This window comes from Rhincodon typus, chromosome 9, assembly GCF_021869965.1.
Source record: "Rhincodon typus isolate 14 chromosome 9, sRhiTyp1.1, whole genome shotgun sequence".
Classification (NCBI taxonomy): Eukaryota; Metazoa; Chordata; class Chondrichthyes; order Orectolobiformes; family Rhincodontidae; genus Rhincodon; species Rhincodon typus.
In genome coordinates this window covers 25,847,175-25,875,018 of record NC_063340.1, presented here as the reverse complement: position 1 = coordinate 25,875,018, position 27,844 = coordinate 25,847,175, and the positions used below count along the sequence as shown (strand labels likewise).

At 40.9% G+C, this 27,844-nt stretch overlaps 1 protein-coding gene and 1 long non-coding RNA gene across 4 annotated transcripts in view; one reads left to right on the top strand and one right to left on the bottom strand.

Annotated features, from left to right (window-relative positions):
- The window catches only part of LOC109929780 (filamin-A-interacting protein 1-like), a 393,800-nt gene that overhangs the window by 278,853 nt on the left and 87,103 nt on the right, over positions 1 to 27,844 (top strand). The gene's annotated exons all lie outside the window — the stretch shown is intronic.
- Positions 1,665 to 27,005, bottom strand: LOC125484011. Of its 3 annotated transcripts, none has more exons than XR_007262872.1 (5): positions 26,669 to 27,005; positions 22,242 to 22,369; positions 10,701 to 10,785; positions 6,294 to 6,375; positions 1,665 to 1,867 (listed from the first exon to the last, which is right to left on the bottom strand). It is a non-coding gene; the product is annotated as an uncharacterized LOC125484011 (long non-coding RNA). The 3 variants fall into 3 exon arrangements; XR_007262874.1 differs by lacking the exon at positions 26,669 to 27,005 and adding an exon at positions 22,677 to 23,073; XR_007262873.1 differs by lacking the exon at positions 10,701 to 10,785.

Here is a 27,844-nt window from a genome sequence, read left to right as displayed (position 1 = left end):
ATATTACTTCTATGTATCTTTTAGCCCTATCCTTCCAAATGGGAGAAGTTACAGTTTTGTGACAGAGACAGCAGAGACTTTAAATATCAAACAGGATGACTACGATAATTGCCCATTATAGTCAACCAGTCCTTGTACAATTGTGTTGTTGCTATTCCAATGCACAAAGAATTGAAATTGTTGGACTAGTAACTGAACTTGCTAAATAACAAAATCTAGATGGTAAGGTAGTTTGAAATGATCCTTTCTTCTGTGTCTTTAAATTTGATTCCATCCAGTAAAAAGGATAAACTTTAGTTCTCTCCTTTCTGCTGCAGAAGTTTTACGTAAAATGCAATTAAGACTTCTCAAAATATTGAATACAATTCCAGACCAAAATGCTGTCCAAAATCCAATTTTTTTAATGCCCTCAGCAAGGTTACAAATTAGCTGCTGTGGGAAATGTCACATTAACAGTTGTTGTTCTATGGTTTGAATTAGGGAAAATAGGGCTGCAGAGAAGGAACTTTACACTGCAGCTTTACCTGAACTGGGCATACATGATGCTGACACTGGACACAAAAAGTTAAAGTGTTCTATTTATCAGTACTAATGTTCCTTAATTAACTAAAGACAAAGTAGCTCCAACATAAACAATGTGTACGTTTTGGTGAGATGGTTGCCACAATCTCAATTACTCAATCTTTTATTGACAGAAATGTATAGTTAGGTCTTGTGAGGGAGCTTACCATTTTATTGGTTCCCATAAAGAGTTTCATGTGAACTTTTGACTATGTCTCCAGAACAATCTCATTTGGTTTTGTCAAATGTCACGGGATCCTGAGCAAGTGCTTTCTGGATTCAGAAAAGGTCAAAGTTTCTATGGTTGTTTCAAAAGAAAGGGCTTATAAACCTTGTTTATTACTTTGTAATCAAATATTAAAATTGCTGTTCTACTTATAATTCAGCACCATGGTGAATGGTAGCTTATTATCCAACTACAAAAGCACAGCTGCATGACAATACTGTGTAACCATGTTCAAAGGTAAAGGATTCAATTTGGCACAAAGCATCTCAGCACCTGTAAGAAATCAGAGTCATAAAGGAAATTCCATATGTCAGGCTCTATATGCTCGAAAGCATTATGTAACACTACCATCGTGCCTTGGACAACATGGCTGTGATTAATTGAAAGGTGTATTTAATTAAAGTTATTACAAATCGTGTGTTGCTGAAAGAAAAATGCAAAGTGTTGCTTTTTTTTTCCTGATGGCAGTTGAAATTTCTCCAAGTTGATGGTAGGTGCAGATTCCATATTTGGTGCAAGATGTAAAGAGTTTAACATTGAGAGCCACTTGGATCCACAATCCTTGAGTTCCTGCTCGTGCCAAGGATGACTGAACAAATTAGCCACAGTTGATCACAATTGTCACTTCATCGTCGTTTAAATTCTTCTTTAAATTTAAAGGGTCAATGCCACGTAGTTTCTTTAAAATGGTAAAGAAACATTGTTTTATAAACTTTCAAAATTTTAATCTGTTACAGCAGTGATACCAATAAACTCACACCGCTGGTTCATGATTAAAGGCAATTAAGAATTACTTTATTTGTACACTTGTATATATGAGAATTCTGGAAATTGATTAAGGAGTGATACAAAGCAATAATCCAAATTCTACTGCTCATTCAATCTCAACAATAGCTAAATAAGAAAGCGATGCAACAACACAAACAAATTCCCTGCAGCCAGGGCACAAATAAAGGATGGTCCATTTGTCAAGGCTAGGCACCCACACCTGTGCTATACACATTCATCATTGCTTTGGCTAAGTTCCGAGGTTTGGGAACAAGGTATTTTCAAAGGTACTTCATTTGCATGCTAAGAGATCTAAAGAAGACAATAAACAAGGTAATTAAAAGTTAGAATAAGATAAAATAGGAGCAAAGCTGAATAGTTTAATCCCTGATCCAGATTGAGTTAACTGATTTCAGCATTAAGGCAATCAGGGTACTAACAATTACCTGAGTCCCTGTCCTAGAACGGGAAAGGGTAATTATCCTGAACATAATCCATTGAACTTCAAACTTGCAGCAGGTGACTGACAATGGATATGCAATGAATATAAATATAAAATTGTCTGTCAATTTCCACTGGCTACCATTTGACTAGTATGAGAAGCATGCCAGTTTATGACCCAACAGGTATTCAAATGCCTTTGTCATCTTGAATTTTCCTAAATTTGAGATGCTCAGTGAGATGGTTGGGATTGTGAACCTTTGTGAAACAGGCACAGTCAGTCAGTTCATGAACCTTAAGGATAGTGAATTTTCCAGTTGGGGAATCATTTGACATGTAAGTTTAAAGATCTCTCAAACTTCAAACGCCATAATTATATGCTGTCTGATAGGTTATATGTGTTTATAATGCAGCAAATAATCTTAAGTCTCCATCCAAAAAAGAGACCATTAAATTGAGTGGTGTTGTTTTAGATGCATTAAGATACTTCCTTCAGTAGATAAAGTGTTCTTCCATATTCAGTATTGCTTATAATCTATTAAAGCATATCAAGACCTAATACATTGATTTTTATATCATTGATTCTTATATCAATGTATAGTTCAGACTTTTGTTGAGGCCTGGAAAAACTCACTTCTTTTATCGAAAGTCCACCTGTTGAAAATTTGAAAAGATTTGACTACCCATCTATTCAATCAACTTCAAGGTCATCATTGTATTGCAGTCTAGACAGCTTATTTAGGCAGCTTTGCAATGGAATCATATTAATGATATATTTCCCACCAATATATTTAGTTCCATTGGGATTGTTTCCACAATTCTCAATGGGACTGTCAATTTCATTAAGTTGACAGTTTTATGAGCTGCTGATATGATTAAAGTGCATTGAAGAGGTTTTTGGCCCAACCCAGGTTCTTGACTCAATAATGAAAATCATGCCTATGAACTTTGAGTGAGAGCAAGGTTAGTGATACCGACACAAAAAGAATAATTGTGTTAGTAAACACTTCGTGTCATAAGTGGTTAATATTTTGAATGGTTGCCTATATAGGGCAACAGCAGTGAGAATACCAAAAACATTTGTAAAACAGTTGGGATTGTAATTCGAACTCAACATTTACAATATCAGAATGAGCTGGATGTGTACGTGAGATTGCTTATCAACGCTAATCTTTGTGATCTATGTTTATTTGTGTAACTTTCAGTCTAATGCTTAACCAGATGTTTGTTAAATTCATTTTAAAGGAGTTAATTGATTCAATATTATCTGCTCTTCACAGTAGTGTATTTTATGTATCTACTCAATTTTTATAACTGTTGAGTAAAGATTCTAAGAATGAACTGAAGGTGAGGATTTCCCAACAATGTGAGGTCAAAGAGAAGCCTCATGCACAGCTTCTTCTGAATCTCCAGCGAGCTGGGGATCCCAAAAAACCTGGGCTCAAACAATGTAGGCAGTCATTAGCCAATGTGATGTGATCATTAACAGGCTGGCATTGGTACAATGAGGATGGCTCAATTTCTTCTTCTGTTCTTTTTGTTGCTCTCAGCCATTGTAGATGATTCACAATTGACTCAAATGCTCTGGATTTGGGAAATGAAAGCCTCTGCTCTTCATGTCTATCAAGCAATCCTTGCTAGAAACATGTATTAAGGCAAGCTCATGTTCTACTTTAATTATTCCTCCTAAGACAAATATCCTGCAATTTCATGTAAAGAAAGATCACTGAAAGCCACGAACTGATACACACTTTGGAAGGCCATTTGGCCCATTGTACCTGTACAGCACTTTGGAAGACCAATCTAATTAATTCTACTCCTTTGATCTTTCTGATTTTTTAAAAGTATTTATTCAGTTCTGCTTTTAATGTTACTACTGGATCTGTTTCCACTACATTGTTTCCTTAAGAATAATGGCAACAGGACTAGCGCATTTGTTGAGGAGCAAATTACTGCAGGTACTGGAATCTGTACTGAAAACAACAAATGCTGGAGATCACAGTGAGTCAGACAGCATTCATGGAGAGAGAGCAAGCTAATGTTTCGAGTCTACATGACTCTTCGTCAGAGCTGAAGTGAAGTGTGGAGGGTGCAGCATTTATGCTATAGTTGGAGTAGTGTGGTGGAGTGTAGGGCATTGGTGAACGAAGTATGTTGATAGTTCAGATTAAGTGATTGGAATGTGAGAATAGCAGAACAATAGTGTGTCTAACTGCAAGATTGGAAAGAACAGACAGTCCCATGGGGTGGGGGAAGGGGGGGTAAGGACACGGTAACAGAGAATGTAACAAGTAAAGCTAAAAGAAAGGGAAAACATGGGAGCTGATTCACAATTTTAAGGTGTTGAACTCAATTTTAAGTCCAGAAGGCTGTAAGGTGCCTGATCTGAAGATGAGATGTCATTCCTCCAGTTTGCGCTGTGATTCATTGGAACACTGCAACATGCCGAGGACAGACAAGTGGGCATGTGAGGAGGACGCTGTGTTAAAATGACCAGCTATGGGAAGGTTGGGGTCATGTTTGTGCACAGACCAGAGGTGTTCTGCAAAGCGGTCACCCAGTCTGCATTTAGTTTCTCACATGTAGAGAAGGCCACATTGAGTGCAGCAAATACTGTATACAAGACTGGAGGAGGTACAGGTGAAATGCTGCTTCACCTGGAAAGACTGTTTAGGCCCTTGGATGGTGAGCAGGGAGAAGGTGAAGGGGCAGGTATTGCACTTTCTGCGGTTACATGGGATGGTGCCATGGAAAGGGGATTGGTGTTGGCGGTCGTGGAATGGACTAGGGTACCCTGGAGGAAACAATCCCCGCGAAATGCAGACGGGGGAGTGATAGGAAGATGTGTTTAGTGGTGGCGTTCTGCTGGAGTTGTCTGAAATAGCCGACAATGATTCATTGAATGTGGAGGCTGGTGGGATGAAAAGTGGGGACAAGAAGAACCCGATCACGCAGCTGTGAGTGATGGGAAGGAGCAAGGGCTGAAGCACGGGTGATAGATCAGATGCGGTTGAGGGCCCTGTCAACCACAGTGGGTGGGAAACCACGGTTATGGAAGAAGGAAGCCATGTCAGCAGTGTTGTTTCGGAAGGTGGCATCATCTGAACAGATGCCACATAGGTAAAGGACAGGGAGAATGGAATTAAATCCTTGCAGGACATGTGGTGGGAAGAGCTGTAGTGAAGGTAGCTACGGCTTTGTAGTGGACGGCAGTGGACAGTTTATTCCCCAAAGTGGAGACAGCGCGGTCAAGGAAAGGAAGGGAACTGTCGGAAATGGACAATGTGAAAGGTTTAGAGGGGCGGAAATTGGAGCCAAAATGAACAAATTTTTCAAGGTCCTGGCGGGAGCATGAAGTGGCACTGAAGCAGTCATTGATGTACCGAGAAAGAGTTGTGGGAAGGGGCCAGTGTAAGACTGGAACAAGGATTGTTCCACATACCCCATAAAGAGACAGGCATAACAGTGATCCATTTGGGTGCCCATAGCCACTCCTTTGACTTGGCAGAAGTGAGATGAATTAAAGGAGAAATTGTTCAGTGAAAGAACAAGTTCAGCGAAACAGAGGAGAGTGGTGGTGGATGGAGAGTATTCAAGCCTCTGGTCGAGGAAGAAACCAAGAGCTCGCAGGACATTCTGGTGCGGAATGGAGGTACAGCAGGATTGGCCATCCGTGGTGAACAGGTGGCAGTTAGGGCCAGGAAACTTGAAGCTGTCAAAATGGTGGCAGGCAAACTCTCCACACTTCAATTCAGCTCTGTTGAAGAGTCATCTAGACTCGAAACGTTAGCTTGCTCTCTCTCCATGGATGCTGTCTGACCTGCTGTGATCTCCATCATCTGTTGTTTTGGTGCATTTGTTTATTGCTTCTTAGCCTATATAGAGAAGATGCCCCTCAGACAAAAAACACTTTCCTGGTCATTGGCTAATACCCACAGTATATTATCAGAACCTTCACTCAACAACCTGCCTTAATAATAGAACTATCTCTTTTTTTGAGCAGATCAGTTTGGCTATGTAAGTATTATTTTTAGGCACAATGACAAAATACATCAGGACTGATACTGATAATTACTGAGAATACTGATAATTAAGCAGCTTTCAATTTTTATTTCATAAATATTTCCCGAACCTTTTTCTTAATCTTCATAACTGACCCACCTAAATAGACTTTCTTATTGACTGCAAGAAAATTCTTTGGAATCCTTTAACAATAAGGGAGAGACAGTTTATGTTTCTGTCACGTAGGGTATATCACTGTGCAATAGATTAATCACACTCACTCTGACACCATTACCTCATTTTTCAGGTGTTTAAAAACAAAATGATTGTCTCTTTTTCCAAGGCTGAGATGATTTATTAGCGTATGAGGTAATGCTCTGTAAATAAATAACATTGATGTCAGTTTGTTCAGGGTCCTGTTTTATGACTGTACAGCAGCTTTTTCAATATGTGGTTAACACTTTCCTCATGAAAACTTGGACCAGAAGAAAATCTGCCATTAAAGCACTTTTTATGCCCCTCAATCTCTAGAAAGGTGATAAAAGCTTCCATTCAGATTAAGAGCTGCAAGGAATTAGGCACATTGCTCAAAGTTCAGACCTTAAATGACCCAATATCTAGAGTTAATATTCCAGGATTCTGCAGAAGGGTCACCGGATCCAAAAGATTAACTCTGCTCTCTCTCTACAGATGTTGCCAGACCCGCTGAGTTTATCCATCAATTTCTGTTTTTGTTTGTTTAATATTCCAGGTGTCAGTTCAGCTTCTGATTTTAAAAGAAAAGGGAAGAAAGAGAGAAAGAGGCTAATTCCATATCATGATGTGTGGCTAGGAGGGAATTTGGAGGTTGTGGGGTTCCCATTTGCACTTGCCCTTCCAAGCAGTGGAGGTCATAGATTTTGAAAAGTGTTGAAGAAGTTTTGGTGAGTTGCCGCAGTGCACTTTATAGATGGTACAAGCTGTTGCCACTTGTGGTGGGGAAGTGAATTTTTAAACTGGTTGATGGGATACTAAGCAAGTAGGCAGCTTTGTCCTGAATGGTAATGAGCTTATTGCGTGCTATTGGAGCTGCACCTATCCAGGCAAATGGAACTATTTGATCACTCTCCTGACTTGTGTGTTATAGAAGGATTTTGAAAGGCAAGGGCAAAATGCCTTAGCCATGCCCCACTCCCACTCTCTCCATGCCAATTCTTCAGGGAATCAGGATCTGTCACACACACACGCGCACACACACACCAACTGACTTGATAGTGGCTGATCCAACAATTGTACACCATTTAATGTTGAGGCAAAGTGGTTTAGATTGTCTGTTGTTTGAAGTGGTCATTGCCTAATGTGCCTGGTATATGATTGTCAACGCAGTTAGTTACGACCTATCAGTGTAAGTCTGAATGTTGCCCAGGTCTTGCTGCGAAAGTGTTGGCTTGATGTCATAGCCTCATATTTCATCTGAATCAGCAGTACAATCATAGTGTATGGGTGCAATATGAGGCAGAGAGATTTCTGTAAATCTCTGCCCAGGCCAACACTTTATGATTGTTTCATCTTAACCAGATCCTATCCTCTGAACATGGCAAATAAAACAAAAACATCACCTCCTCCCCAGTGATCTGAACACCAAGAACATCTGAGTGGGCAGAAGTAAGCAGTGAGGGGTCAGGGCTCAAAACGCCTTTGGAAGTTTAAATGTCACTGTTTGGATTGGGCTTCTATAAAGAGGGCTGACTAGCTTCAGAGCCTCCACATTAGGGTTGTGTGCTAGTGGGCCCACCATGTCAACCCAGTTCTGCACTCCCTACTCCATTCTCTAGCAGTTGCTCAGGATGTGCCTATTTTGATGTCGATGCTCACAGGGAGCTTCAAATATTCTTGATGTTGTCCGAGCCAAGGATATTCTGGGAGCATCAGGAGAGGAGGTCAGAGATGTTTACTGTGCTATCTGCATACTTATAACTGTTCAGGCCCAATTTACTTAAATGTTGCAATCAGATCGCACTAAAATAAAAATTGGTTCTACATTGCCTAAAAAAACCCAGCCATTTTGAACAATTTCCTGCTAATTAGACATTGCAATTAGTTGAAAGCTATGGACTCCACATTTAGCCAAGTTTAAACTGCAGTGGTGAGATTGGGAGCGTGAAACAGGTCGGCATTGGGCACAAGAACTGCTGACTGCCAAGGCATCTAATTAAGTGGCTCACCTTAGTCCTGTGAGACTTAGGGGTTTGCTTATATTTAAGGTCCTTAACACCCTCACTCCCATCAAACTCTGCCCACTGCCCAAGCCATCTCCACGCCTTTCGTAGTCTCCTCATTGTTCTCCTGCCCAACACCAATAGCCCTTCATATTCTCCTTGCCAACTCATAATATTTTCATACTCATTCATCCAGTAAACCCTCTATACTAGAACCATGAACCCTATTGTAATAAGAAAATGCTGCTGTTACTACATCACCATTTTCTCAATCAACCAGACTCTAAGTATCAAATACAGAAACTGTAAGAACTTGACATCCCTTTGTCTTGTGCAAATAAACTTTGAGTCATTATTAAACAAGATCACAGAAAAAAAGTGATTTTTATAGCATCCTAAAGTAAAGTTTTCACTTTTCTACACCTCTGACAATAAAAATAAACCTTTTACATGAGTCTGGCTTTTTACCAACTTGGGGTAAAGGCTATGAAGGGCCTTGGAGGTGGGTGAGGAGCATGGGTTGACTTGAATCAGAGTGGAGCATGCATATATGTGCATGTGTGTCTTTTGACCTTGCCTTTCAAACTACCTGAATACAAACTCTGGATAACAACTCCGCTGAAGTTCCATGAACCACAAATCATAGAGAAGTTGACCCAACTCCAAGAACCTTGCACGGGGGGTCTAGGAGATTACAACCCCCATTATGGAGCCAATCAGATCAGAAGTATGGGTTCACTAACCACATCTACCCACATCATAGGGAGGCACAGTGGCTCAGTGGTTAGCACTGCAGCCTCACAGCACCAGGGACCCAGGTTTGATTCCACCCTCGGGCGACTGTCTGTGTGGAGTTTGCACATTCTCCCCATGTCTGCGTGGGTTTCCTCCGGGTGCTCTGGTTTCCTCCCACAGTCCAAAGATGTGCAGGCTAGATGGATTGGCCATGCTAAATTGCCCGTAGTGTTCAGGGGTGTGTGGGTTATAGGGGGCTGGGTCTGGGTGGGATGCTGCAAGGGGCACTGTGGACTTGTTGGGCTGAAGGGCCTGTTTCTACACTGTAGGGATTCTATGATTTGCATCTCTCACTACCGGGAATTTTTGGCACCAGGAATGAGAGCCAGAATTCCCAATGCAGGTCCCGTCTGCTGTTTTTAAATGACTCCTGAGTTCTTTCAACTCTGTGAAAAGCTGGGCCATTATCTAGGCCTGCAATCCAGTGCAGTGCAACAAGACTGGTGCAATCTTTCAGATGACATCTTAAAGCTATATTCCATTTGCCTCAACCTAGGCATGAAAGCTTCCATGGTATTATTCAAGGACATGCAGGATTGTTCTCCAAGTATCTTTGTTGGCATTGCTCCCTCAACAATCTTTCCAAAAAAATTGAGTCATTCACTTAATTTACTTTTGAAGGGTATTTACGCTAGTTAGCTACTCTGCCTACACTCCAAAGGAAATTGTTTGAAAACCACTTTGTATTTACACTTTTGCCATTATTTTAAAAGATTAAAGTCCTCAGAATTGTCTCAGTGCTTGTGACACTGTTGATTCTTTTATTCTGTTTTTTTTAAAATCTGCGTGAAACCAGCCTGATAAAAACTGTGCTTCAAATAATTAGGAAGCAAGGATTTTGATGAGATGGATAAAAGATTACACAGCAATTGCAAAGAAGATAAATGTGTACTCAATTAGCATATCAATAAATTAAATCAAGCAATTAAATAAGTTCCATCTTTTATTTGTCAGGGCTGCAAGTTTGTGGGCTTTTTAATCATCTGCAGCAAATAACAAAAAATCATACTTTTTAAAGTACTAAATAGGGTTACATACCGCTTGCCTTGATTTGACATGAATGAAGTTAAAGACATGCAAAGTTCACACCTTTTACCCCCTCTCTCCCTTGACAAAAAACCTCCCTATCCACTAATACAAATTTGGCCTAGCCTGGGATTTGAGCTTTGTTCCAGCTGGATTCCTCTGTTAGTTCCTTGCACTCAGAGCTAAAACTCCACCTCTTCACTGACCAAAGTAAAATTCTACAATGTTGCCCCATATAAGGAAGAGATGACATCATTAGTTCTTGGTCCAGGACTTCTACATACTGTAAAATTCACCTCTCATTGTCTAATGACATGGCTGGAATGTTATGGTTAATTCCCAGTGGGACAGCGACCAGTGCCTGTTTGGTCTGTGAACACAGTAGAATACAGTGAAAGCTTCTCAGGCATAGAGTTAACTGTATTCTATCTCCAAGGTAAGAAAGGAGTCCTCAAATTTCCCTCTCTCTCTTGCTTTGAGTTTAAGCTGTTATGCACAGAGTGCTTACCTTTTATTTCTGCTGAGGCTTGTAAGCAGCTAAACTCACCTGGCAACTGTTTTAAGTATTTGGAGTTCTGAGGATATTTCAGAATCCAATACTAGTTAAAGAGTATTTTTTGTTCTGGGATAAATGTTCATTTGCTGTGCTATTTGCAGAGAGTAAGTAAATGTCGTCAACTGACCTGTCTGTTCGGTTTTAATGTAGGATCTCTAGATGTTCTCTTTCCTTTCACAGCTCTATACTCGCTCAAGCATGGTGACTTCATGCTGAGGATTAGAGGGGAGAACACTTGTTTAATCTAAACCTCCTTTGTTCCTTAATTTTTTTCAGATGCACTTCCCAATATTCACAATGCTCCATTGTATTTTTGCTTTGTCTTAAAGGTTTTCTTATTTAATTTGTTGTTTGTTAGAATCCCAGTCTCTCTCTCAAGCGCACACACACACACACACACACACACACAACATGTAACAGATGGAACTTTGCCTTAAAATGGGGGGAGGGATGGAGGATAAGAGAAGACCCTCAGTATACAATTAATGCAGGAAAATGTGTCAAGGCTAAGACTACTTAATTGAAGACTTCAAGTTATTGCAATGTGTATTGATCTTGTCAATTTGTACTCTTATTGGGTGGTAGTTTGTGATTATTTGTCTGCATAGTGTAAGCAGTAGGTTTCCTGGAGTGTGTGTGAGGTAATTTTTAATTATTAATAGCAATGATTAAGGCAAGATTGCAGCCTGAGCCAGATGTTTTTCTGCATGGTGCCCACTGAGGCAAAATTGATCAACCTTAATTTTTTTTCGGGTTTGCATTGGTTCAAATAAAAGCAGCTCTAACCGAATATATGTTGCATGCCCTTCTGATTTTTAAAAATATATTAGTAGTTAAATTAGATAGCTCTAAATGTGAATGCCAACTCCAATTTAAAGGAGTTTTTCATTCAAAAGGGTACTGCCAGTAACATTTCTTGAACTCTCACTGCCCAACCGTAAAAGATTAGCATTTCAAATGGTCCTACCAACTGCTACTGGGTTATCATTAAATTCCCTGAGCTCAATTCTCACCCCACAACCCTCTCAAGCCACAGCCCCCACCTCCCACTCCCACTTCCCCTCCCTTTCAGTTTCAAATATTGCATATGTTTTCCCACAAACTGGCCTTTGGAGCTGTGGTATTGGTAAACTGGGTAAACAAAGTAAACTGTGAGAGATGTTGCATGAACGTGTTAGAGCTCTATTTGAGTGTGACTTTCACGGGGACTCTCATGACTCTGAGAAATTTAATTCAGAAATCTATTCGTACACATGCAAAAACAGAGCCAGCAAAGCTGTGTGCAATTCTTGCTGATTCTCATGCTCTGTCGCCATGCTTTGCAATTCAAGTTTTCTATTAGGTGTGTGTTCTGGAAAGCTTTTCTTTTATTTGCAAACAAAACATTTTGACTATACCAATGGTCCAAAGAATTCCAGTAGCAGTGAATCATTCAGGTGGTGGTCTCAATTTCTGACTCCAAGAGCAGCATTGTCACTACAAGCTCAGGACCCTGGCTTTAGCTCAAAGCTGTGGCGGTTTTGGAAATCAGTCACTCATCTGTGACTTCAGGTTGTTAACCAGCCAATTCATATTGAGCAATGTGGACCACTGAAGCTGCAACCAATAAGAGGCACTCCAGTTGATAGAAACAGAAGCTGAACTCTCAAGTAAGGGACAAGCCTCCCCAAGATAAAAGTACCCTCCCTACAGTTGTCATGAACTTAAGTAATGAGTTCAGTAGTCAGGCCACAACATGTAGGGGGAACATACCTATGGGGTGATCTGCAGCTGCAAGTGAAACCAGACAGGCAGAGTGGGCCTCTGATCCTTAGACCACTCAATGGGCAGCCAGTACGATGTTGGTACATTTTTGTCTATGTGCTTCTCAGGACTTAGATGCTGAAACTTCCAGTTGATTCTTGACCCATATGCTTTAAGGTGGAATGATTACCTGCAGCTTGTGGGAAAGTAGTCCCTCCAGCCCCTTCTGGGAAAATGGCCCATGATGGGATAGGGATGAGGAACTGCTATACACCTACTCACCTCTATATGGATCTGAGTGGGCCTTAAAACAAGCAGCCTTAAGTCTGTGTAGGTTGGAGCACTTTTATACTAGTCTTGTTAATTGTATTTAAGAGGTTTTATAGAATGGATTGACTATCCCATAATTGTAACTCAACCAAAAAATGACATCACATGGTTTGTATCATTTCAGAAATACACCAGACAGAACATACCTCATGATCCTCACTTTGTTCTGATACAATGTGTTGAAGTTGGCCACATGCCTAAATTATTCCACAGTCATACTAAAAATGTGATCAAACCTTTGTACTGATGTTCAGTTAGAAATCTTTGAATCTCTACAGTGTGGAAAGAAGCCATTAGGCCCCTTGAGTCCTGCACTGACCCTCTGAAGAGCATCCCACCCAGACCAGCCCCCACCCTATCCCTATAAGCCTGCTTTTACTGTGGCTAATCCAACTAACCTGCATATCACTAGACACTATGTGGCAATTTCACATGGTCAATCCACCTAACCTGCATATCTTTGGAAGGCTGCAACTTTGGGACCTGGATTTTCAGTCTTGTGCGGGTGCACAGAGAAGGGAAAAATAAAATCCCAGATCTATAAGCCCAACCTATATGTTGGTATGTAAGCTGTATGTTGGTCTGAAAGTGTGGGGTTGGGGCGGGTGGATGCTGAATTATAAATTGGGGAACTGAAGATGTAGTCATATGCAGAGGCTGACTTGCAGGAATGCCTGCCTCAGGGATCTGACACAGTATCTGAAGTTTGAACAGTCCCAGATTCGTAGAGTCATACAGCATGGAAACAGACACTTCAGTCTAATTCATCTGCGCCAACCAGACATCCCAATCTGACCCAATCTCATTTGCTAGAATTTGGCCCATATCCCTCTAAACTCTTCCTATTCAGGTATCCATCCAAATGCCTTTTAAACGTTGTAATTGTACCAGCCTCCACCACTTCCTCTGGCAGCTCATTCAATAGACACACTGTCCTCTGTATGAAAAAGTTTCCCCTCAGGTCCTTTTTAAATCTTTCCCCTCTCACCTTAAACCTATGCCCTCTAGTTTTGGACTCTGCTACCCCGGGTAAAAAAAAAACTTGGCTATTCACCCTATCGATGCCTCTCATGATTTTATAAACTTCTGTAAGGTCACCGCTCAGCCTCCGACACTCCAATGAAAATAGCCACAGCCTATTCAGCCTGTCCTGTAACTCAAACCTTCCAGTCCCAGTAGCATCCTTATAAATCTTTTCTGCACCCTCTCAAGTTTAACAAAATCTTTCCTAAAGAAGGGAAACCAGAATTGTATGCAGTATTCCAAATTGGCCTCATTAATGTCCTGTACAGCCGCACATGACATCCCAACTCCTATACTCTGTGTTCTGACCAGTGAAGGCAAGCATACCAAACTCCTTCTTCACCACCCTGTCTACCTGTGACTCCACTTCCAAGGAATTATGCACCCGCACCCCTAGGTCTCTTTTTGTTTGGCAATACTCACCACATTAAACATACCACCAGCTCTCACTCTCTCAAACTCCTCATTCTTCCACACACTCTGTATGTTTCATCTATACCAAACCATGCCACTTCATGACCCCAACCACCCCAAGGTATGCCTCCCAATTGACCTCGATGGCTATTCCTCTACCTACTCCCTGTGGCCTCCTTTACTTCTATGCCAAAGGTATAGCCCTTCATTCCCCTTTGTGGTCCTTTTATAGCTTGTATGCAAACTTAGTGCCAACTCATACTTCCTACTCACCAACATGTCACCTACCATGCCAACTTACCCACTTTTCACCATGGGCAGATTCATGCAGAGATGAGATAAATAAAGTTCTATAAAATAAGTTGCTAACGTCTGAAACAATTTGAGGGAGACCAACTCTGGGTCTCAAACCAATGACCTCAACTTAAACAAGGGCATTTACAGAGAAATGAAGAAAGAGTGTCTAAAGTGAAAATAGATTAATGGGAAGGCCAGTAAATAAAAAGTGACAGATATTTAAGCTAATATTTTATAACAGTCAGAAAAAAATTATTTTGGTCAAAAAGAAGGACTTGATGAGAAGTATGGACCATCCATCACTTACAAATGCATTCAAGGAGAATATCCAAACAACAACTAGGGCATGCAAAGCAGTAAAACACGTGGTAGGCCAGAAGATTGGGAATTTTGGGAACTAGAAGTAGATGACTAAAAAGCCAATAAAAAGAGAGAAAACTATGAAAGTAAATTGGCAGGAAATATGAAAGCAAACAGAAAGAGCTTCTACAGATATATAAAAAGGAGTAGCTAAAATGAGCATGGGACCTTTGTAGAATGCAACTGGGAAATTGATAACAAGGAACAGGGAAATTGGCAGATAATGGCAGGCTGGGTTTATCTTCCTTGGAACAGAGGAGACTGAGGGGATATCTAATTGAAGTATACAAAATTATGACCAGCATGGATAGAGTAGATCATGAGAATTTTTTTTCCCATGGCAGAAGTTTCTAAGACCAGACAGTATATGTTTAAGGTGAGGAATAAGTAGTTTACAGGAGATCTGAGGAAAAGCCTTTTCATCTAGAAGTGGTAAAAATATGGAACATGCTGTCTGAGAGGGTGGTGAAGGCAAATATTCTCACAACATTTAAGAAGCATCTGGATGACCACTTAAAACACCAGGGCAGCATAGGCTATGTACCAAGTGCAGGTAAATGGGATTAGGATAGTTGGTGTTTGTTGGTCAGCATCAACATGGTGGGCCAAAAGGCCTGTTTCTATGCTGTATGGGTCTATAACTCTATAATTTAAACCAATACTTTTCATTGGTCTTCACAGTGGTAGACACCAGAAATATCGCAAATATATTAGACCAATTCAATGAAAGCTAACAATCTCAATCATGAGGATCAGTGTATTTGACAAAATAATAGGATGAAAGGCAAACAAAGCACCAGGACCTGATGGCTTGCATCAAGGGCATTAAAGGAAATAGTTACAGAATTGCTGGAGATATTGTTTGAAATATTCTAGAACTCACTGGATTCCAGGAGGGATCTGTAGTTCGGAAAACTATTAACTTGATACTCCTGTTCAAGAAGGGAGAAAGATAGAAAGCAGGAAACTATAGGCCAGTTAGTTGAACAATCTGTTTTTGTGAAAAAGCTAGAGTTCATTATTAAAAGAAGAAATAGAAGGACATTTAGAAAAGCATGACATAATGAAATAGTCAACATGGTTTGTAAAAGGGGATATTGTGATTGACAAATTTGCTAGAGTTCTTTGAGGACATAACAAGCAGGGTTGATAAAGAGAAACCAGTAGGTGTAGTATAATTTTCAGAAGGCATTTGATAACGTGTCACATAAAAGTTTACTGCAAAAGATAGGAGAGACGATAATGGGATAATTTATTAGGGTTGAGGATTGGTTAACACATGGAAGTCAGTAGGGATTAATGGACCTTTTTCAGGTTGGAAGGTTATCTAAAATTACAAAGGGAGCTTGATCATTTGGACCAATGGGCCAAGGACTGGCAGATGAAGTTTAATTTAGATAAATTCAAGGTGTTGCATTTTGGTGAGATGAACAAGGACAGGACTTATACAATTAATGGTAGGGCCCTGCAGAGTGTTGTCAAACAGAGAAACCTAGGGGTTCGGGTACGTAGTTTGTTGAAATTTGTGTCACAGGTAGACAGGGTGTTGGAGAAGGAGTTTGGCACACTTGCCTTCATTGCTTAGACCATTGAGTACAGGAGTTGAGACGTCATGTTGTGGTTGTACAGGACATTGGTGAAGCCAGTTTTGGAGTACTGTACTGTTGTGGATCCCCTGCTATAGAAAGGATATTGTTAAATTGGAGAGGGTGCAGAAAAGATTTACTATTATGTTATTGGGACTTGCGTTATAAGGAGAGGCTGGATAAGCTGGGACTTTTTCACTGGAGCATAGGAGGTTGAGGGGTGACCTTATAAAGGTTTATAAAATCATAAGGGGTATACATAAGGTGAATGGCAAGGGTCTTTTCCCTAGGGTTGGGGAGTTCAAAATTAGAGGGCATAATTTTAAGTTGAGAGGAGAAAGATTTAAAAAGGACCAGAGGACAACTTTTGCACACAGAGGATGGTTCATATGTGGAATGAACTGCCAGAGGAAGTCATTGCAAAGTTGGATAGAGTACAATCGGACTGGGAGGCAGGATGTTAGAACTTGGTGTTTGTAAAATGCAATGGGGGGAAAGCATTACATGGTCCCTTTAAAAGATCATGTGTGGGGTCAACCTCCTCTTTATGACAAAGTGGTAGATGTAGGTACAGTTATAACGCTTAAAAGACACTTCAACAGTACATGAATAGGAAAGGCTTAGAGGGATATGGGCCAAACCAAACAAATGGGACTAGTTTACTTTAGGAAACTTAGTCAGCCTGGACGAGTTGGACCAAAGGGTCTGTTTCCGTGCTGCATGATTCTGACTCTATGACTCTATGACCCTGCCAGCCTGATCCAAGGTGGCTAACTTGGTCAGTACAGTCTCAGCCATCTGCAGGAATATGCACCAGTATAGGAAGACAGTCACTGACCTTCTCTGGTCTGCCAGGTTAAGTGCTACAATCTTCTCTCTGCTACCTCACACTCACTTTGTCTTTGCTACTGCACCCAAGTCCTTCCAAGACTCATGAATGAACTGGGGAAATAATAATGAGAAACCAGGAAATGGCACAGAAATTGAATAATTACTTTGCACAGGTCTTCACAATCGAAGACACCAATAGCATTGCAAAAATTACCAAACATGCAAGGGTCAAAGGAGGAGAAGAAATAAATACAATAACTGTTGCTAGAGAAAATATGTTCAGGAAACTAATGAGACTAAAGACAGTTAAGTCCCCTGGACTAGATGGGATGCATCATAGGATATTAAAGGAAGCAGTTTTTGCGATAGTGGATACACTGTAGTAATTTTCAAGGAATCCCTAAATTCTGGAAAAGTCCCAGAGGATTGCAAAGCTACCAGTGTAAAACCTTTATTTTAAAAGGGAAGGAGACAGAAAACAGAACTGTGCCATTAAGTTTATATTGTATATACCTATCCATCCTATTAAAATGCATTACCTAACACAACTCTCTGTATTATATCAGAGATAGTGGGAACTGCCGATACTGGAGAATCTGAGATAACAAGGTGCAGAGCTGGATGAACACAGCAGGCCAAGCAGCATCAGAGGAGCAGGAAAGCTGATGTTTCGTGTCTGGACCGTTCTTCAGAAATGGGGGAGGGGAAGGGGATTCTGAAATAAATAGAGAGATGGGGGTGGCAGATGGAAGATGGATAAAGGAGCAGATAGGTGGAGAGGAGACAGACAGGTCAAAGAGGTGGGGATGGAGCCAGTAAAGGTGAGTGTAGGTGGGGAGTTAGGGTGGGGATAGGTTAGTCCAGGGACGATGGACAGGTCACGGAGGCGGGATGAGGCTGGTAGGTAGGAGGTGGGGGTGGACCTGTCTGTCTCCTCTTATATCTTATCTACTCATTTTTTCTATTACGTTGTAAGTGATTTGTATCCTCCTCATTGTTTGCCACACTTCCAAGTTTAGTATCACCAGTAAATTTTGAAACTCTACTCAGTATTCCAAAATAAAATCCTTTATATATAGCAAAACTAGGAGTGTTCCTAACACAAGACCTAGGGGAACACCAATGTTCATGGCCTTTCAGGCTGAAAAACAGCCACTTACCAGAACTCGTTTTCTCTGCTTAATGCTTTTTTCTGATTGGACTATTCCATGAGACTCAATTTGATAAAGCAGATATTTAAAAAGTACATGGTCAAAACTCTCTTAAATCCATAGTTGACAACATCTATTGTATTTCCTTCATCAACCTTTTCTGTTACTTCTTCAAAAAATTCATTTAGCTTTGTCACGCACGAGGCCAGAATTGTAAGAGTGCACATACCTTGGATAGTTGTCAGGAGATAATTGTTTAGGAGTTAACAGAGATGGGGAAGGAAAAAGCCATTGAGGATTTTGAACATTAAATGCTCCAGAATATTCTCAGATCAGTTGCAGAGAGCACAGGTGAAACCACATCTGAAGTACTATTAGATATAATAAGAACTGTCGATGCTGGAGTCAGAGATAACAGTGTGGAGCTGGAAGAACACAGCAGGCCAGGCAGCATCAGAGGAGCAGGAAAGCTGATGTTTCGGGCCGGGACCCTTTTCTGAAGAAGGGTCCCAACCCGAAACGTCAGCTTTCCTGCTCGTCTGAAGTACTGTTAACAGTTTTAGAGTCATAGTGATATGGTCTCTTTATTTAAAAAGGATGTGAACGCATTGAAAGCAGTTCAGAAAAGGTAGCTGGGAAAGCACATTATCTCATGAAGAAAGGTTTGACAGGCTGGGCCTGCATTCATTGGAGCTGAGAATAGTAGAGATGGAATATTGAGATCTATAACATCCTGAGGGGACTTGACAGAGTTGATGCTAGAATGCTCCACCTGTGGGAGAGTCTAGCACTAGAGAACACAATTTAAAAATCAGGGAAGGCAGAAATGAGGAAACTTTTCTTTCTCTGAGGGTTCAGAGTCTTTGGAACTCTCTCAGAGAGTGATGGAGGCAGATTGATAGAAGACACTAAAGACAAAGGTAGATACAATTTTGACTAACAAGAGAGTTAAAGATTATTGGGGTAAGTGAGATTGTAGAGTTAAGGCCACAATCTGGTCACCTGTCATCTTACTGAATGTCAAGCAGACTTGAGGGTCTGAATGGCCTATCACTGTTCCTAACTGATATGTTTGCATAAGAGCCCTAGCTATTAACATAATGCTACATCTCTCTTCAAATTCTTCGTTCTACTCATAAGTTATTTACATTTTCATTCCACTCATGCACTGACACCCCATTTTCACTGTCAGGCCTTTTGAGTCACATAGAAAGACACAGTGGTGGTTTAAATAATCTGCCTGACACTGTCTTTGTTACCCTTGGAGGAAGGGCAGGGACAAATGCATCCATAGAAGATGTGAACAATACACAAAAGTGATAGGGGTGTCTTTCCCATCACCTGGGCAGTCAATTCAGATCCACAAAGGCAGCTTGCTAATTGACACCTTTACCAATTGAAAAGTAAACTCAGCAGAGGTTGGATATCTGAAATAAAATCAAAAATTTTGGAAAATCTCAGCTTGTCTGGCAGCATCTTTGGAACTATCAATCAATGCCAGTCTGTTTTGTCTGAGGATGTCATGGTCAGTGTTGTCTAAGTAAGAATGAGGATGAACCATAAGACTGAACTCAGCCAGGTTGGCTCTTGTTCTGAATGCTGACAGAATCCCAAGCGCAGGGTTGTGTATTAGTTCCTGTACTTTATAGATGAAGTTGAAGACAACAGCTTGGTTTGTATGATAGCGATCTACTGGCCTGGCCTTGTCCAAGTCAGCCTCTGTGATACCTGGTCAGACAGTATGTAGGAGACTTTGAGTCTAGTGTGTAACCTCTTGCCCATTAGGAATTCTGAAAAAGTCATGTCATTGTGTACAGAAGCGGACCATTAACAAAGCAAGCCCAGTTTGATATCTAAAACAAGGTCTTGACTGTGTGGAACCTTCCACCTTCAGCCTCCCCATTGGCTTGTGCGTATTGAGGTGAACTGTATTAGGAATTTGAAGAAGTCATTAGTGAAGTTTAGACGATTGTCTGAGATGACCATCTTGGGAATTCCAAGTGTGGCAAAATCTCTTTGAGCATAGCGATACTGACAAGGTGAAGCCATAAAATCATTTGACCTCCAGCCATTAGGAATATTAGTGACTGAAAATGAGAAAGAGATCCATCCCAAGGTATAACCATTAGCAAGAGGCTATACATGAGACCATCATGGTTCCTTATATTCTTGCATATGGTGGGTACATGTTAGACAATAGCCTTTGATGTGACAGGACACTAGATAAAGTTGGGGCACATGCCTGGCTCTTGGTAATGCCCACCTGATCCTGAAATAGGCAGTGGAGAAAGTCCAACTCTAATACAATGGGAATAATAATGCAGTCATTATAAATGGGGTTGACATCCAGAATGCTAAGATGATGATATTGCTCAATATTTGGGGTGGGTGGAATGTGTTTCAGTGCATAGGCACTGACAATAGTATTGGGCAGAAGGGAACTGTCCCAGAATAACAGGCTTCACTGTTTGGGACCAGGCTCCTGATGAATTGAATAACTCAGTCTTTGAACAAATGAGAGGGCAGGAGAAATCAGGAGAGCAGAAATGTAGACTTACAAAGCAAAAGGATGTGAAAGCATTGCAGGGCAGCTATTTGATACCCAGAGTGGGACTGGAAGGGCTATAGTGTACAAACATTTAAAAACAGCAGCAAATAGGGTCAAAGGGAGACAAAATGGTAGTGAGGCCCTCTACTTAAATGGATGTAGTATTTGGAACAAAATAAATGAATTAAAAGCACAACTGGAGGTTAATGGGTATGATGTTAGAGCCATTATGGAGACATAATGGTTACAAGGAGTGCAAAGCTGGGAACTAAATACAATGGGATATGTGCCTTTTCAAATGTACAGACAGGGAGGAAAGGGTAATGAGGTAGCATTGTAAGTACAAAATGGAATAAGTATAATGGCAAGAAATGATCTTGGATTGCAAGATATAAAACCCGTATAAGGAAAGAAATAATAATATGGAGAAGACACTGTTGGGAGTAATCTATACACCATCCAATAATAAGGAGATATGGAGGAGGTGATAGCCAAATGGTATCTTCTGCAGACGAGTAATCCAGACACCCAGGTAAATTAGCCTCTCTGCTCCTATGATGCTGCTTGGCCTGCTGTGTTCATCCAGCCCTGCACCTTGTTGTCTCGGATTCTCCAGCGTCTGCAGTTCCTACTAACCCAGGTAATGTTCTTGGATTTGGATTTGGATCCACCACAGCAGATGGTAGACTTTGAATTCAGTAAAAATCTAAGTAAAAGTCCATCTGATTCACTAATGCCCTGTCGGGAAGGAAACTGGCATCCTTCTCTGGCCTGTATGTAACTCCAGACCCACAACAATGTGATTGACTCTTAACTGCTGCCTGAAATAGCTGAGCAAGCCATTCAGTTGTATCAACCACTACAAAGGAAGGATTGAAACCAGATGAAACCTGACATCTCCTAAGACACCAGAAACAACAATGACAAACACAATCCTGTTAAACCCTGCAAAATTATCCTTACTAATTGGGAGAGCTATCTTAGAAAAACAGACTGACATTGTCATAATCATGGAATAATTCCTTACAAACAATGTCCCAGACAACACCATCACCATCCTGGCTATGTCTTGCCCCAGTAGAAGGACAGACTCAGCAGAAATGGCAGAACAATGGTATACAATGGAAGGGAGTTGCCCTAGAAGGTGTCAACAATAGTTCTGTCAAGCACCACTTGCTTAGGAACAACCTACTCACTGATGCCAGTTTGGATTCCAACAGGACGTCTCCACCCCTGACAACATTACAGCGTTGGTTCAAACATAGACAAGAGAGCTGAATTAAAGAGGTCAAGTGCCATATTTGAACAAGTGCGGTATCAAGGAACCCTAGCTAAACTGGAATCAGTGGGAAACAGGGTAAAAATTCCACTGGTTGGATTCATACCTGAGATAAAGGCAGATTGTTGGGAGATCCTCAGGGGATTTTTCTTAGGTCCAGTCATCTTCAACTGCTTTATCAATGACCTTCCCTCCATTATAAGGTTGCTTGGGAGAGCACACTTGAAAAAATACCTATAGTAATAAAATCACAGTAACTATCAGTACCATGACAGCTGACAAGAAGTGCACAGAAAGGCTTACTTCACCTGAGCTCCTGAACGTCACAGGTAGCCTTGACTAAAGTGCACACCGGAAAAAATAGCATCACCAACTCATTCAATACTGAATCACACCTCCAGACTTGCTCAAAAGCCAGAAAAGAATCAGGTCAGCATGTTACAATCAGCAGCTATGCCAATGATGTTTTAAAGAAGATAAGGGTTAGGGTTGATGAAGAAACTGCTAACTATGGAGAATTATTTAAGTTTTTGATTCATACTTCAAGTTTCAAATGAGGACTCATAGACCAGGAAAAAATTGGCACAGGCATCCAGGGCTGTGAGGCAATTTTTTATTCCTTAGGTAATTCTTTCCATCAGGCAACAGTTAAGTGTGGAGATGGGAGGACCCCTGGTGAACCTACAACAAAGTAGAGCTGAAAGGCAGAAGGCACAGTCATTATCATTAATTGATGTCTGCATTATGATGGAAAAGAATATAAGGACATAAGAATTAGAAGCAGGAATAGGCACTTCAGCCCCTGAACCTGCTCCGCCATTTAACACAATCATGACTGATCTCATCTTAAACTCAACTCCACTTTTCTGCTTGCTCTCAACAATTCTTCAACTCATTACTAACTAAAAATCTGTCCTTCTCCTCCAAAAACTACTCAGTATCCCAGCATCCATCTGGGATAGTGAATTCCACAGCTTCACGACACTTTGAGAGAAATAATTTCTCCTCATCTGTTTTCAGTCTGCTACTCCTTATTTTAAAACTATGACCTCTCATTCTAGATTATCCCACATGAGGAAACATCCTTTCTGGTGTCTACTTTGTCAATTCCTTTAGCATCTTATAAACCTCAATTAGGTCTCTTTTCCTCCTCTAAACTACAGAGAGTATTGGGCTAAACTGCTCAATCTCTCCTCATAAGACAAGCCCCTTATCTCTGGAATTAATTTACAGAATCTCCTCTGAACTGCATCCAATACAACTATATCCCTCCTCAAGCAAGAGGACTAAAATTGTATGCAATACACCACATCCAATCTCATTAATGCCTTGTACAGTTGCAGCGACACTTCTCTACTTTCATACTTTATTCCTTTAGCAATAAATGACAAAATTCCATTTGTCTTCCTTACTACCTGCTGTTTATGAAACTGGTTTTCTGTGATTGGTGCACAAGGACAGCCAAATCCCTCTGCATCATAGCACTCTGAAGTTTCTCTCCATTTAGAAAATAAGTTGCTTTTCTATTCCTCCGACCAAAACAGATAATCTCACACTTATCCATGTTAAACTTCATCTGCCTAATTTTGGCACATTCATTGAATATATCCACATTGATTTATAAATTTCTTATTTCTTTATTGCAACTTACTTTCCACCAATTTTAGTGACATCTGCAAATTTGGTTATAGTCCTTTCTATCCCAGCATCCAAGTAAAACATCACATTGCCATCAAGCCTGGCCAGTCATTGATGTTCAGTGCCATATCACCCTCAGGGGTCAGCATTTGCAAATGCTGCTATCAACTCTAACTGAAAAATTGTGACCTCATCCAGCCACCACAATAGTTTCTGGTGCACCAGGGAATACTTGGGAAATCCTAACCATTGGATTCTGAAGCCTCATACAAAATAAATTTTATAACAGCAATTTTATTTAAAAGGCATCTGGATGGGTATATGAATAGAAAGGATTTAGAGGGATATGGGCCAAATGTTGGCAAATGGGACTAGATTTAAATAGGGTATCTGATCGGCATAGACGAGCTAGACCAAAGGGTCTGTTTCCGTGCTGTATATCTGTGTCAATTACTCTAACTTTGAATGTTAATGACCACAAGACACATTTTAAGTTGGGTCAAAAGTCACATGCCACTTCACCTGTCGAAGGGGCAGCACTCCGAAAGCTTATGATTTCAAATAAATTTGTTGGACCATAACCTGGTGTTGTGTGACTTTTGACCTTGTCCACCCCAGTCCAACGCTGGCACCTCCACATCATTTTAAATTGGACACAAGCGGGGAATCTCCATGCTTTCAAATTGGTTCTCACCTTTGCTTTCACATCTTGGTTGAAGCCTGAGCTATTTTCAACTATCCACCATTCAACTCCATGGCCCAAAAGGAAGCTACTGAAAACACAAGGCCAGATCATTGCCATTCTTAGTTATAACGTAAGAGAAATGACCAAAATCCTTTGTCATCCACAATCAGGAGTCCTCCATGCTGAACCGTAGTCTGTAAAGACTTGTGTTTTACCTGAACATTGAAGAGCTAAACACGTATGACAGCCCAACCAAGTTAAAAAGGGAATTTCTAGAACTACTCACATGACTAGGGAAGGAGCCAACACTTTATCATTCCACCCTAAATCCAACCATGAAGCCAATGCATCTATTCATTCGATGAAAAGTTCCACACCCTCTTACATAAGGTCAGAAAGAAGATTGAAGCCATTCTGCAACTGGAGGCCATGTTACCAGTCATCCATCTCACTTCTAGTTGCTCCAGCATGATGCCTGTATCCAAGTCTAATTGTTCTTTATGCATTTGTGTCAACCTCACTTAGCTCAACAAAGCTGTGAAATGGGAAATTCACCATTGATGAATGCTTGCTGAAGCACACAGAGAGCTCAGTCTTCACAAAATTAGATATATTACCAACTTTGACAGCTCCTGTTAGATGCAGAATCAAAACAAACAGTACTCCCTTCAGAGGATATTGTTTTGACTACTGTTTGGGCTGGTATCAGCAGCCAAGGTCTTCCAATGTACCATGACTTTCATTTGACAGGTCCGCGATGGAATCATACACCACATGGATAATATTCTCATTCATGGCTCCACAACAGTGGATATTGACACAAAAGTATGAACAATGCCAAGACATTTTATAGATTGTGGGTCTAACACTTAACCATAAATATGAGATTTCCAAGCCTACCATGAACTTCTTTGGCAATATTTTTGATGCATCTGGATCAAGGCAGATCCTCAAATCACAGTTGCCATCAAGAGTTTTTCACCATCCTCTCATTGAATTCCAGCTCAAACATAAGCATAGTTAACCAGCTGGCAAGTCCCAAACCAATTTGGCACACATCAATCAACTGGCACAGCAGCTCCAGAAATAGAATGAGGCTTGGTACTGGAGCAGGCACCAATAACAGGTCTTTAAAATGATTAAGAACATATCTATCCTCTATGATATGAAACTGTCAACCATTTTTGCAGACAATGCATCCTTCATTATCACAAGATTTTGTTCCAACTCCAATGTGATGGCTTCCAACGATTTGTCTACTAGCCTCTAGGTCAGCTATGGAGCAAAGATACACAGTCATCTGGAAAGAAGCCCTTGTAGTCACCTGGGCATGCAAAAGGCTCAGGCCTCAAAATTACATTGCAGGAAGATCAAAAGCCATTGGTGACCTTCCTTAACATCAAAGAGCTGGAAAAGATGCTACCTTGAATCCAGTAGCTCCAATTATGTCTTATGTGTTTTGCCATCACCAAGGACATTTTCTAAGACAAGCTCTAGACCAGACCTGATGCTTGATCTACATTCCTGTGAGGATGCCTGAACAGATTTGTGTCTACTTTGTTGAGGAAATGGAGTCCTATATTTCCTTGTTAAACATATTCCTCATTGCAACCAGTCAGAAGCTGGAAGAGCTTTGTACAGCTGATGCAAAACACACACATACCTGAAGTACTATGTCTTGGGACAGCTTACATACGTTCTCACTAATTGCATTCTAAAACACTTGGCTCTATTCACCCTGTGCTAGTTTGCCTGTAGCTTGGGTAGCAATCCCAAGATAATTACCTTGGAGATTCCCCTTTTAAATTTAGCTGATATTTGTTCAAAATCTTTTAGCAGAACCTTCTTTCTAATTCTGCCAATGCCATTGGTACCAGCATGGATGGTAACAACTGAATCCCTCCCATCTCAATCCAAGTTCCTCTCCAACCCTGAGAAAATCTGCTTAACTCTGGTACTGAACAGGCATCAAAGACTTGGGACTCATGCACATAGCAATAGAGAACTGTATATATTCCCTCGAATTGTACTATCCCTTACCGATATTTTGTATTACCTCTGCCCACTGATTGGTTCCCTGTATCATGGTGCTGTGGTCCGTTTACTCATCCTCAGTCCCTACTCTCATAAATATAGGTTGCAACAATCTTGTAACTGTTATACAGGTCAGGGGCTGGGGCACCTCAAATGCTACCCCATACTTCCCTCACCTGCAGTCCTGGCCTCAGCATGGACAACTTTTGGCCTCAGTGCAGACACGGCATGGCATCCGCAGTGTTTGGCATGGCATAGTGTCTTCTTGGTCTGGCATGCTGGTCCCGTGCTGGGCATGGCGATCTTTCAGCAGCTCAATGTGGCAGTCTTTTGGCCCAGCGTGGCATCCCCTCGGCCTGATGTGATGATCTCCCAGTCCAACTGGCTGTTTCCCGGCCTGGCATCTCTCACAGCTCAATGTGGTGGTGTCCCAACGGCATTTGGTGGTCTTTCAGCCCACTGTGGCCTCAGTTTCCAGCCTCGAGGTGATTCAAGGTCCAGCAGAGACTGGAGGCAAGGTGCTCACATGAACTAGGTTGGAACAGATTGTTATTCTGAACTTTATATTCTCTATTTTTCTAATTTATTCCTATGATCTGTATTGCTGAACTTTTTGTTTCTTCTTTTTTCTAATTTTCTTTTCCTAAGAACTTGGACTGAAGAATCTGTACCTAGATACCTTGTACCTAAAATGGTACCATAAGTGGTGACTTGTAAACTGTTCACTATACTCATTTGAGTACATGTGACAATAAAGGTAATTCAATTTAGTCACACCCTCCTGTACCTAATTGCAAGGTGAAAAGGTGATGTGGGGAGGCATGGGATCATTGTAATAATGACGCTGCACGTGCTTTAATTTTTTCTTTGATCTGACTGGGGTTTCCACTTTTGCACCTTGCGATTCATTGGCAAGAAAACAATAGGCTAACGAGCCCCAGAAATGACAAACCCCAGCTGCCATTCCAATGTTGTTTGTTTTACAAAACACTTAAACAATGTCACCCACCAGCAATGCACTAATCCCAGTGCCAAAATAAAACAGTCTGCTAAATTCCTGCATACATGTGACTACACTTGCTCTCAATGAAAATTCAGGTCTGCTGATTGTGGTATGTGTGAGCATGTGAAAGTAAAAGATAGTGTATCTCATGGCCTTTACTAGGTAAATGCATATTCACTCCAATCGATACATTTCAGAATGTTTACATGCTTGGTGAATTGTACTTGCATTTCATAACATCTTGCATTGAAATATGTCAGTCGTTGTGGCAGGAATCTTTTATGTGGGTCATGGAGGCCGAGGCATTTCCATAGCTGCAGCTGCTCAAAAGATGCAGTCCAAGTAATCA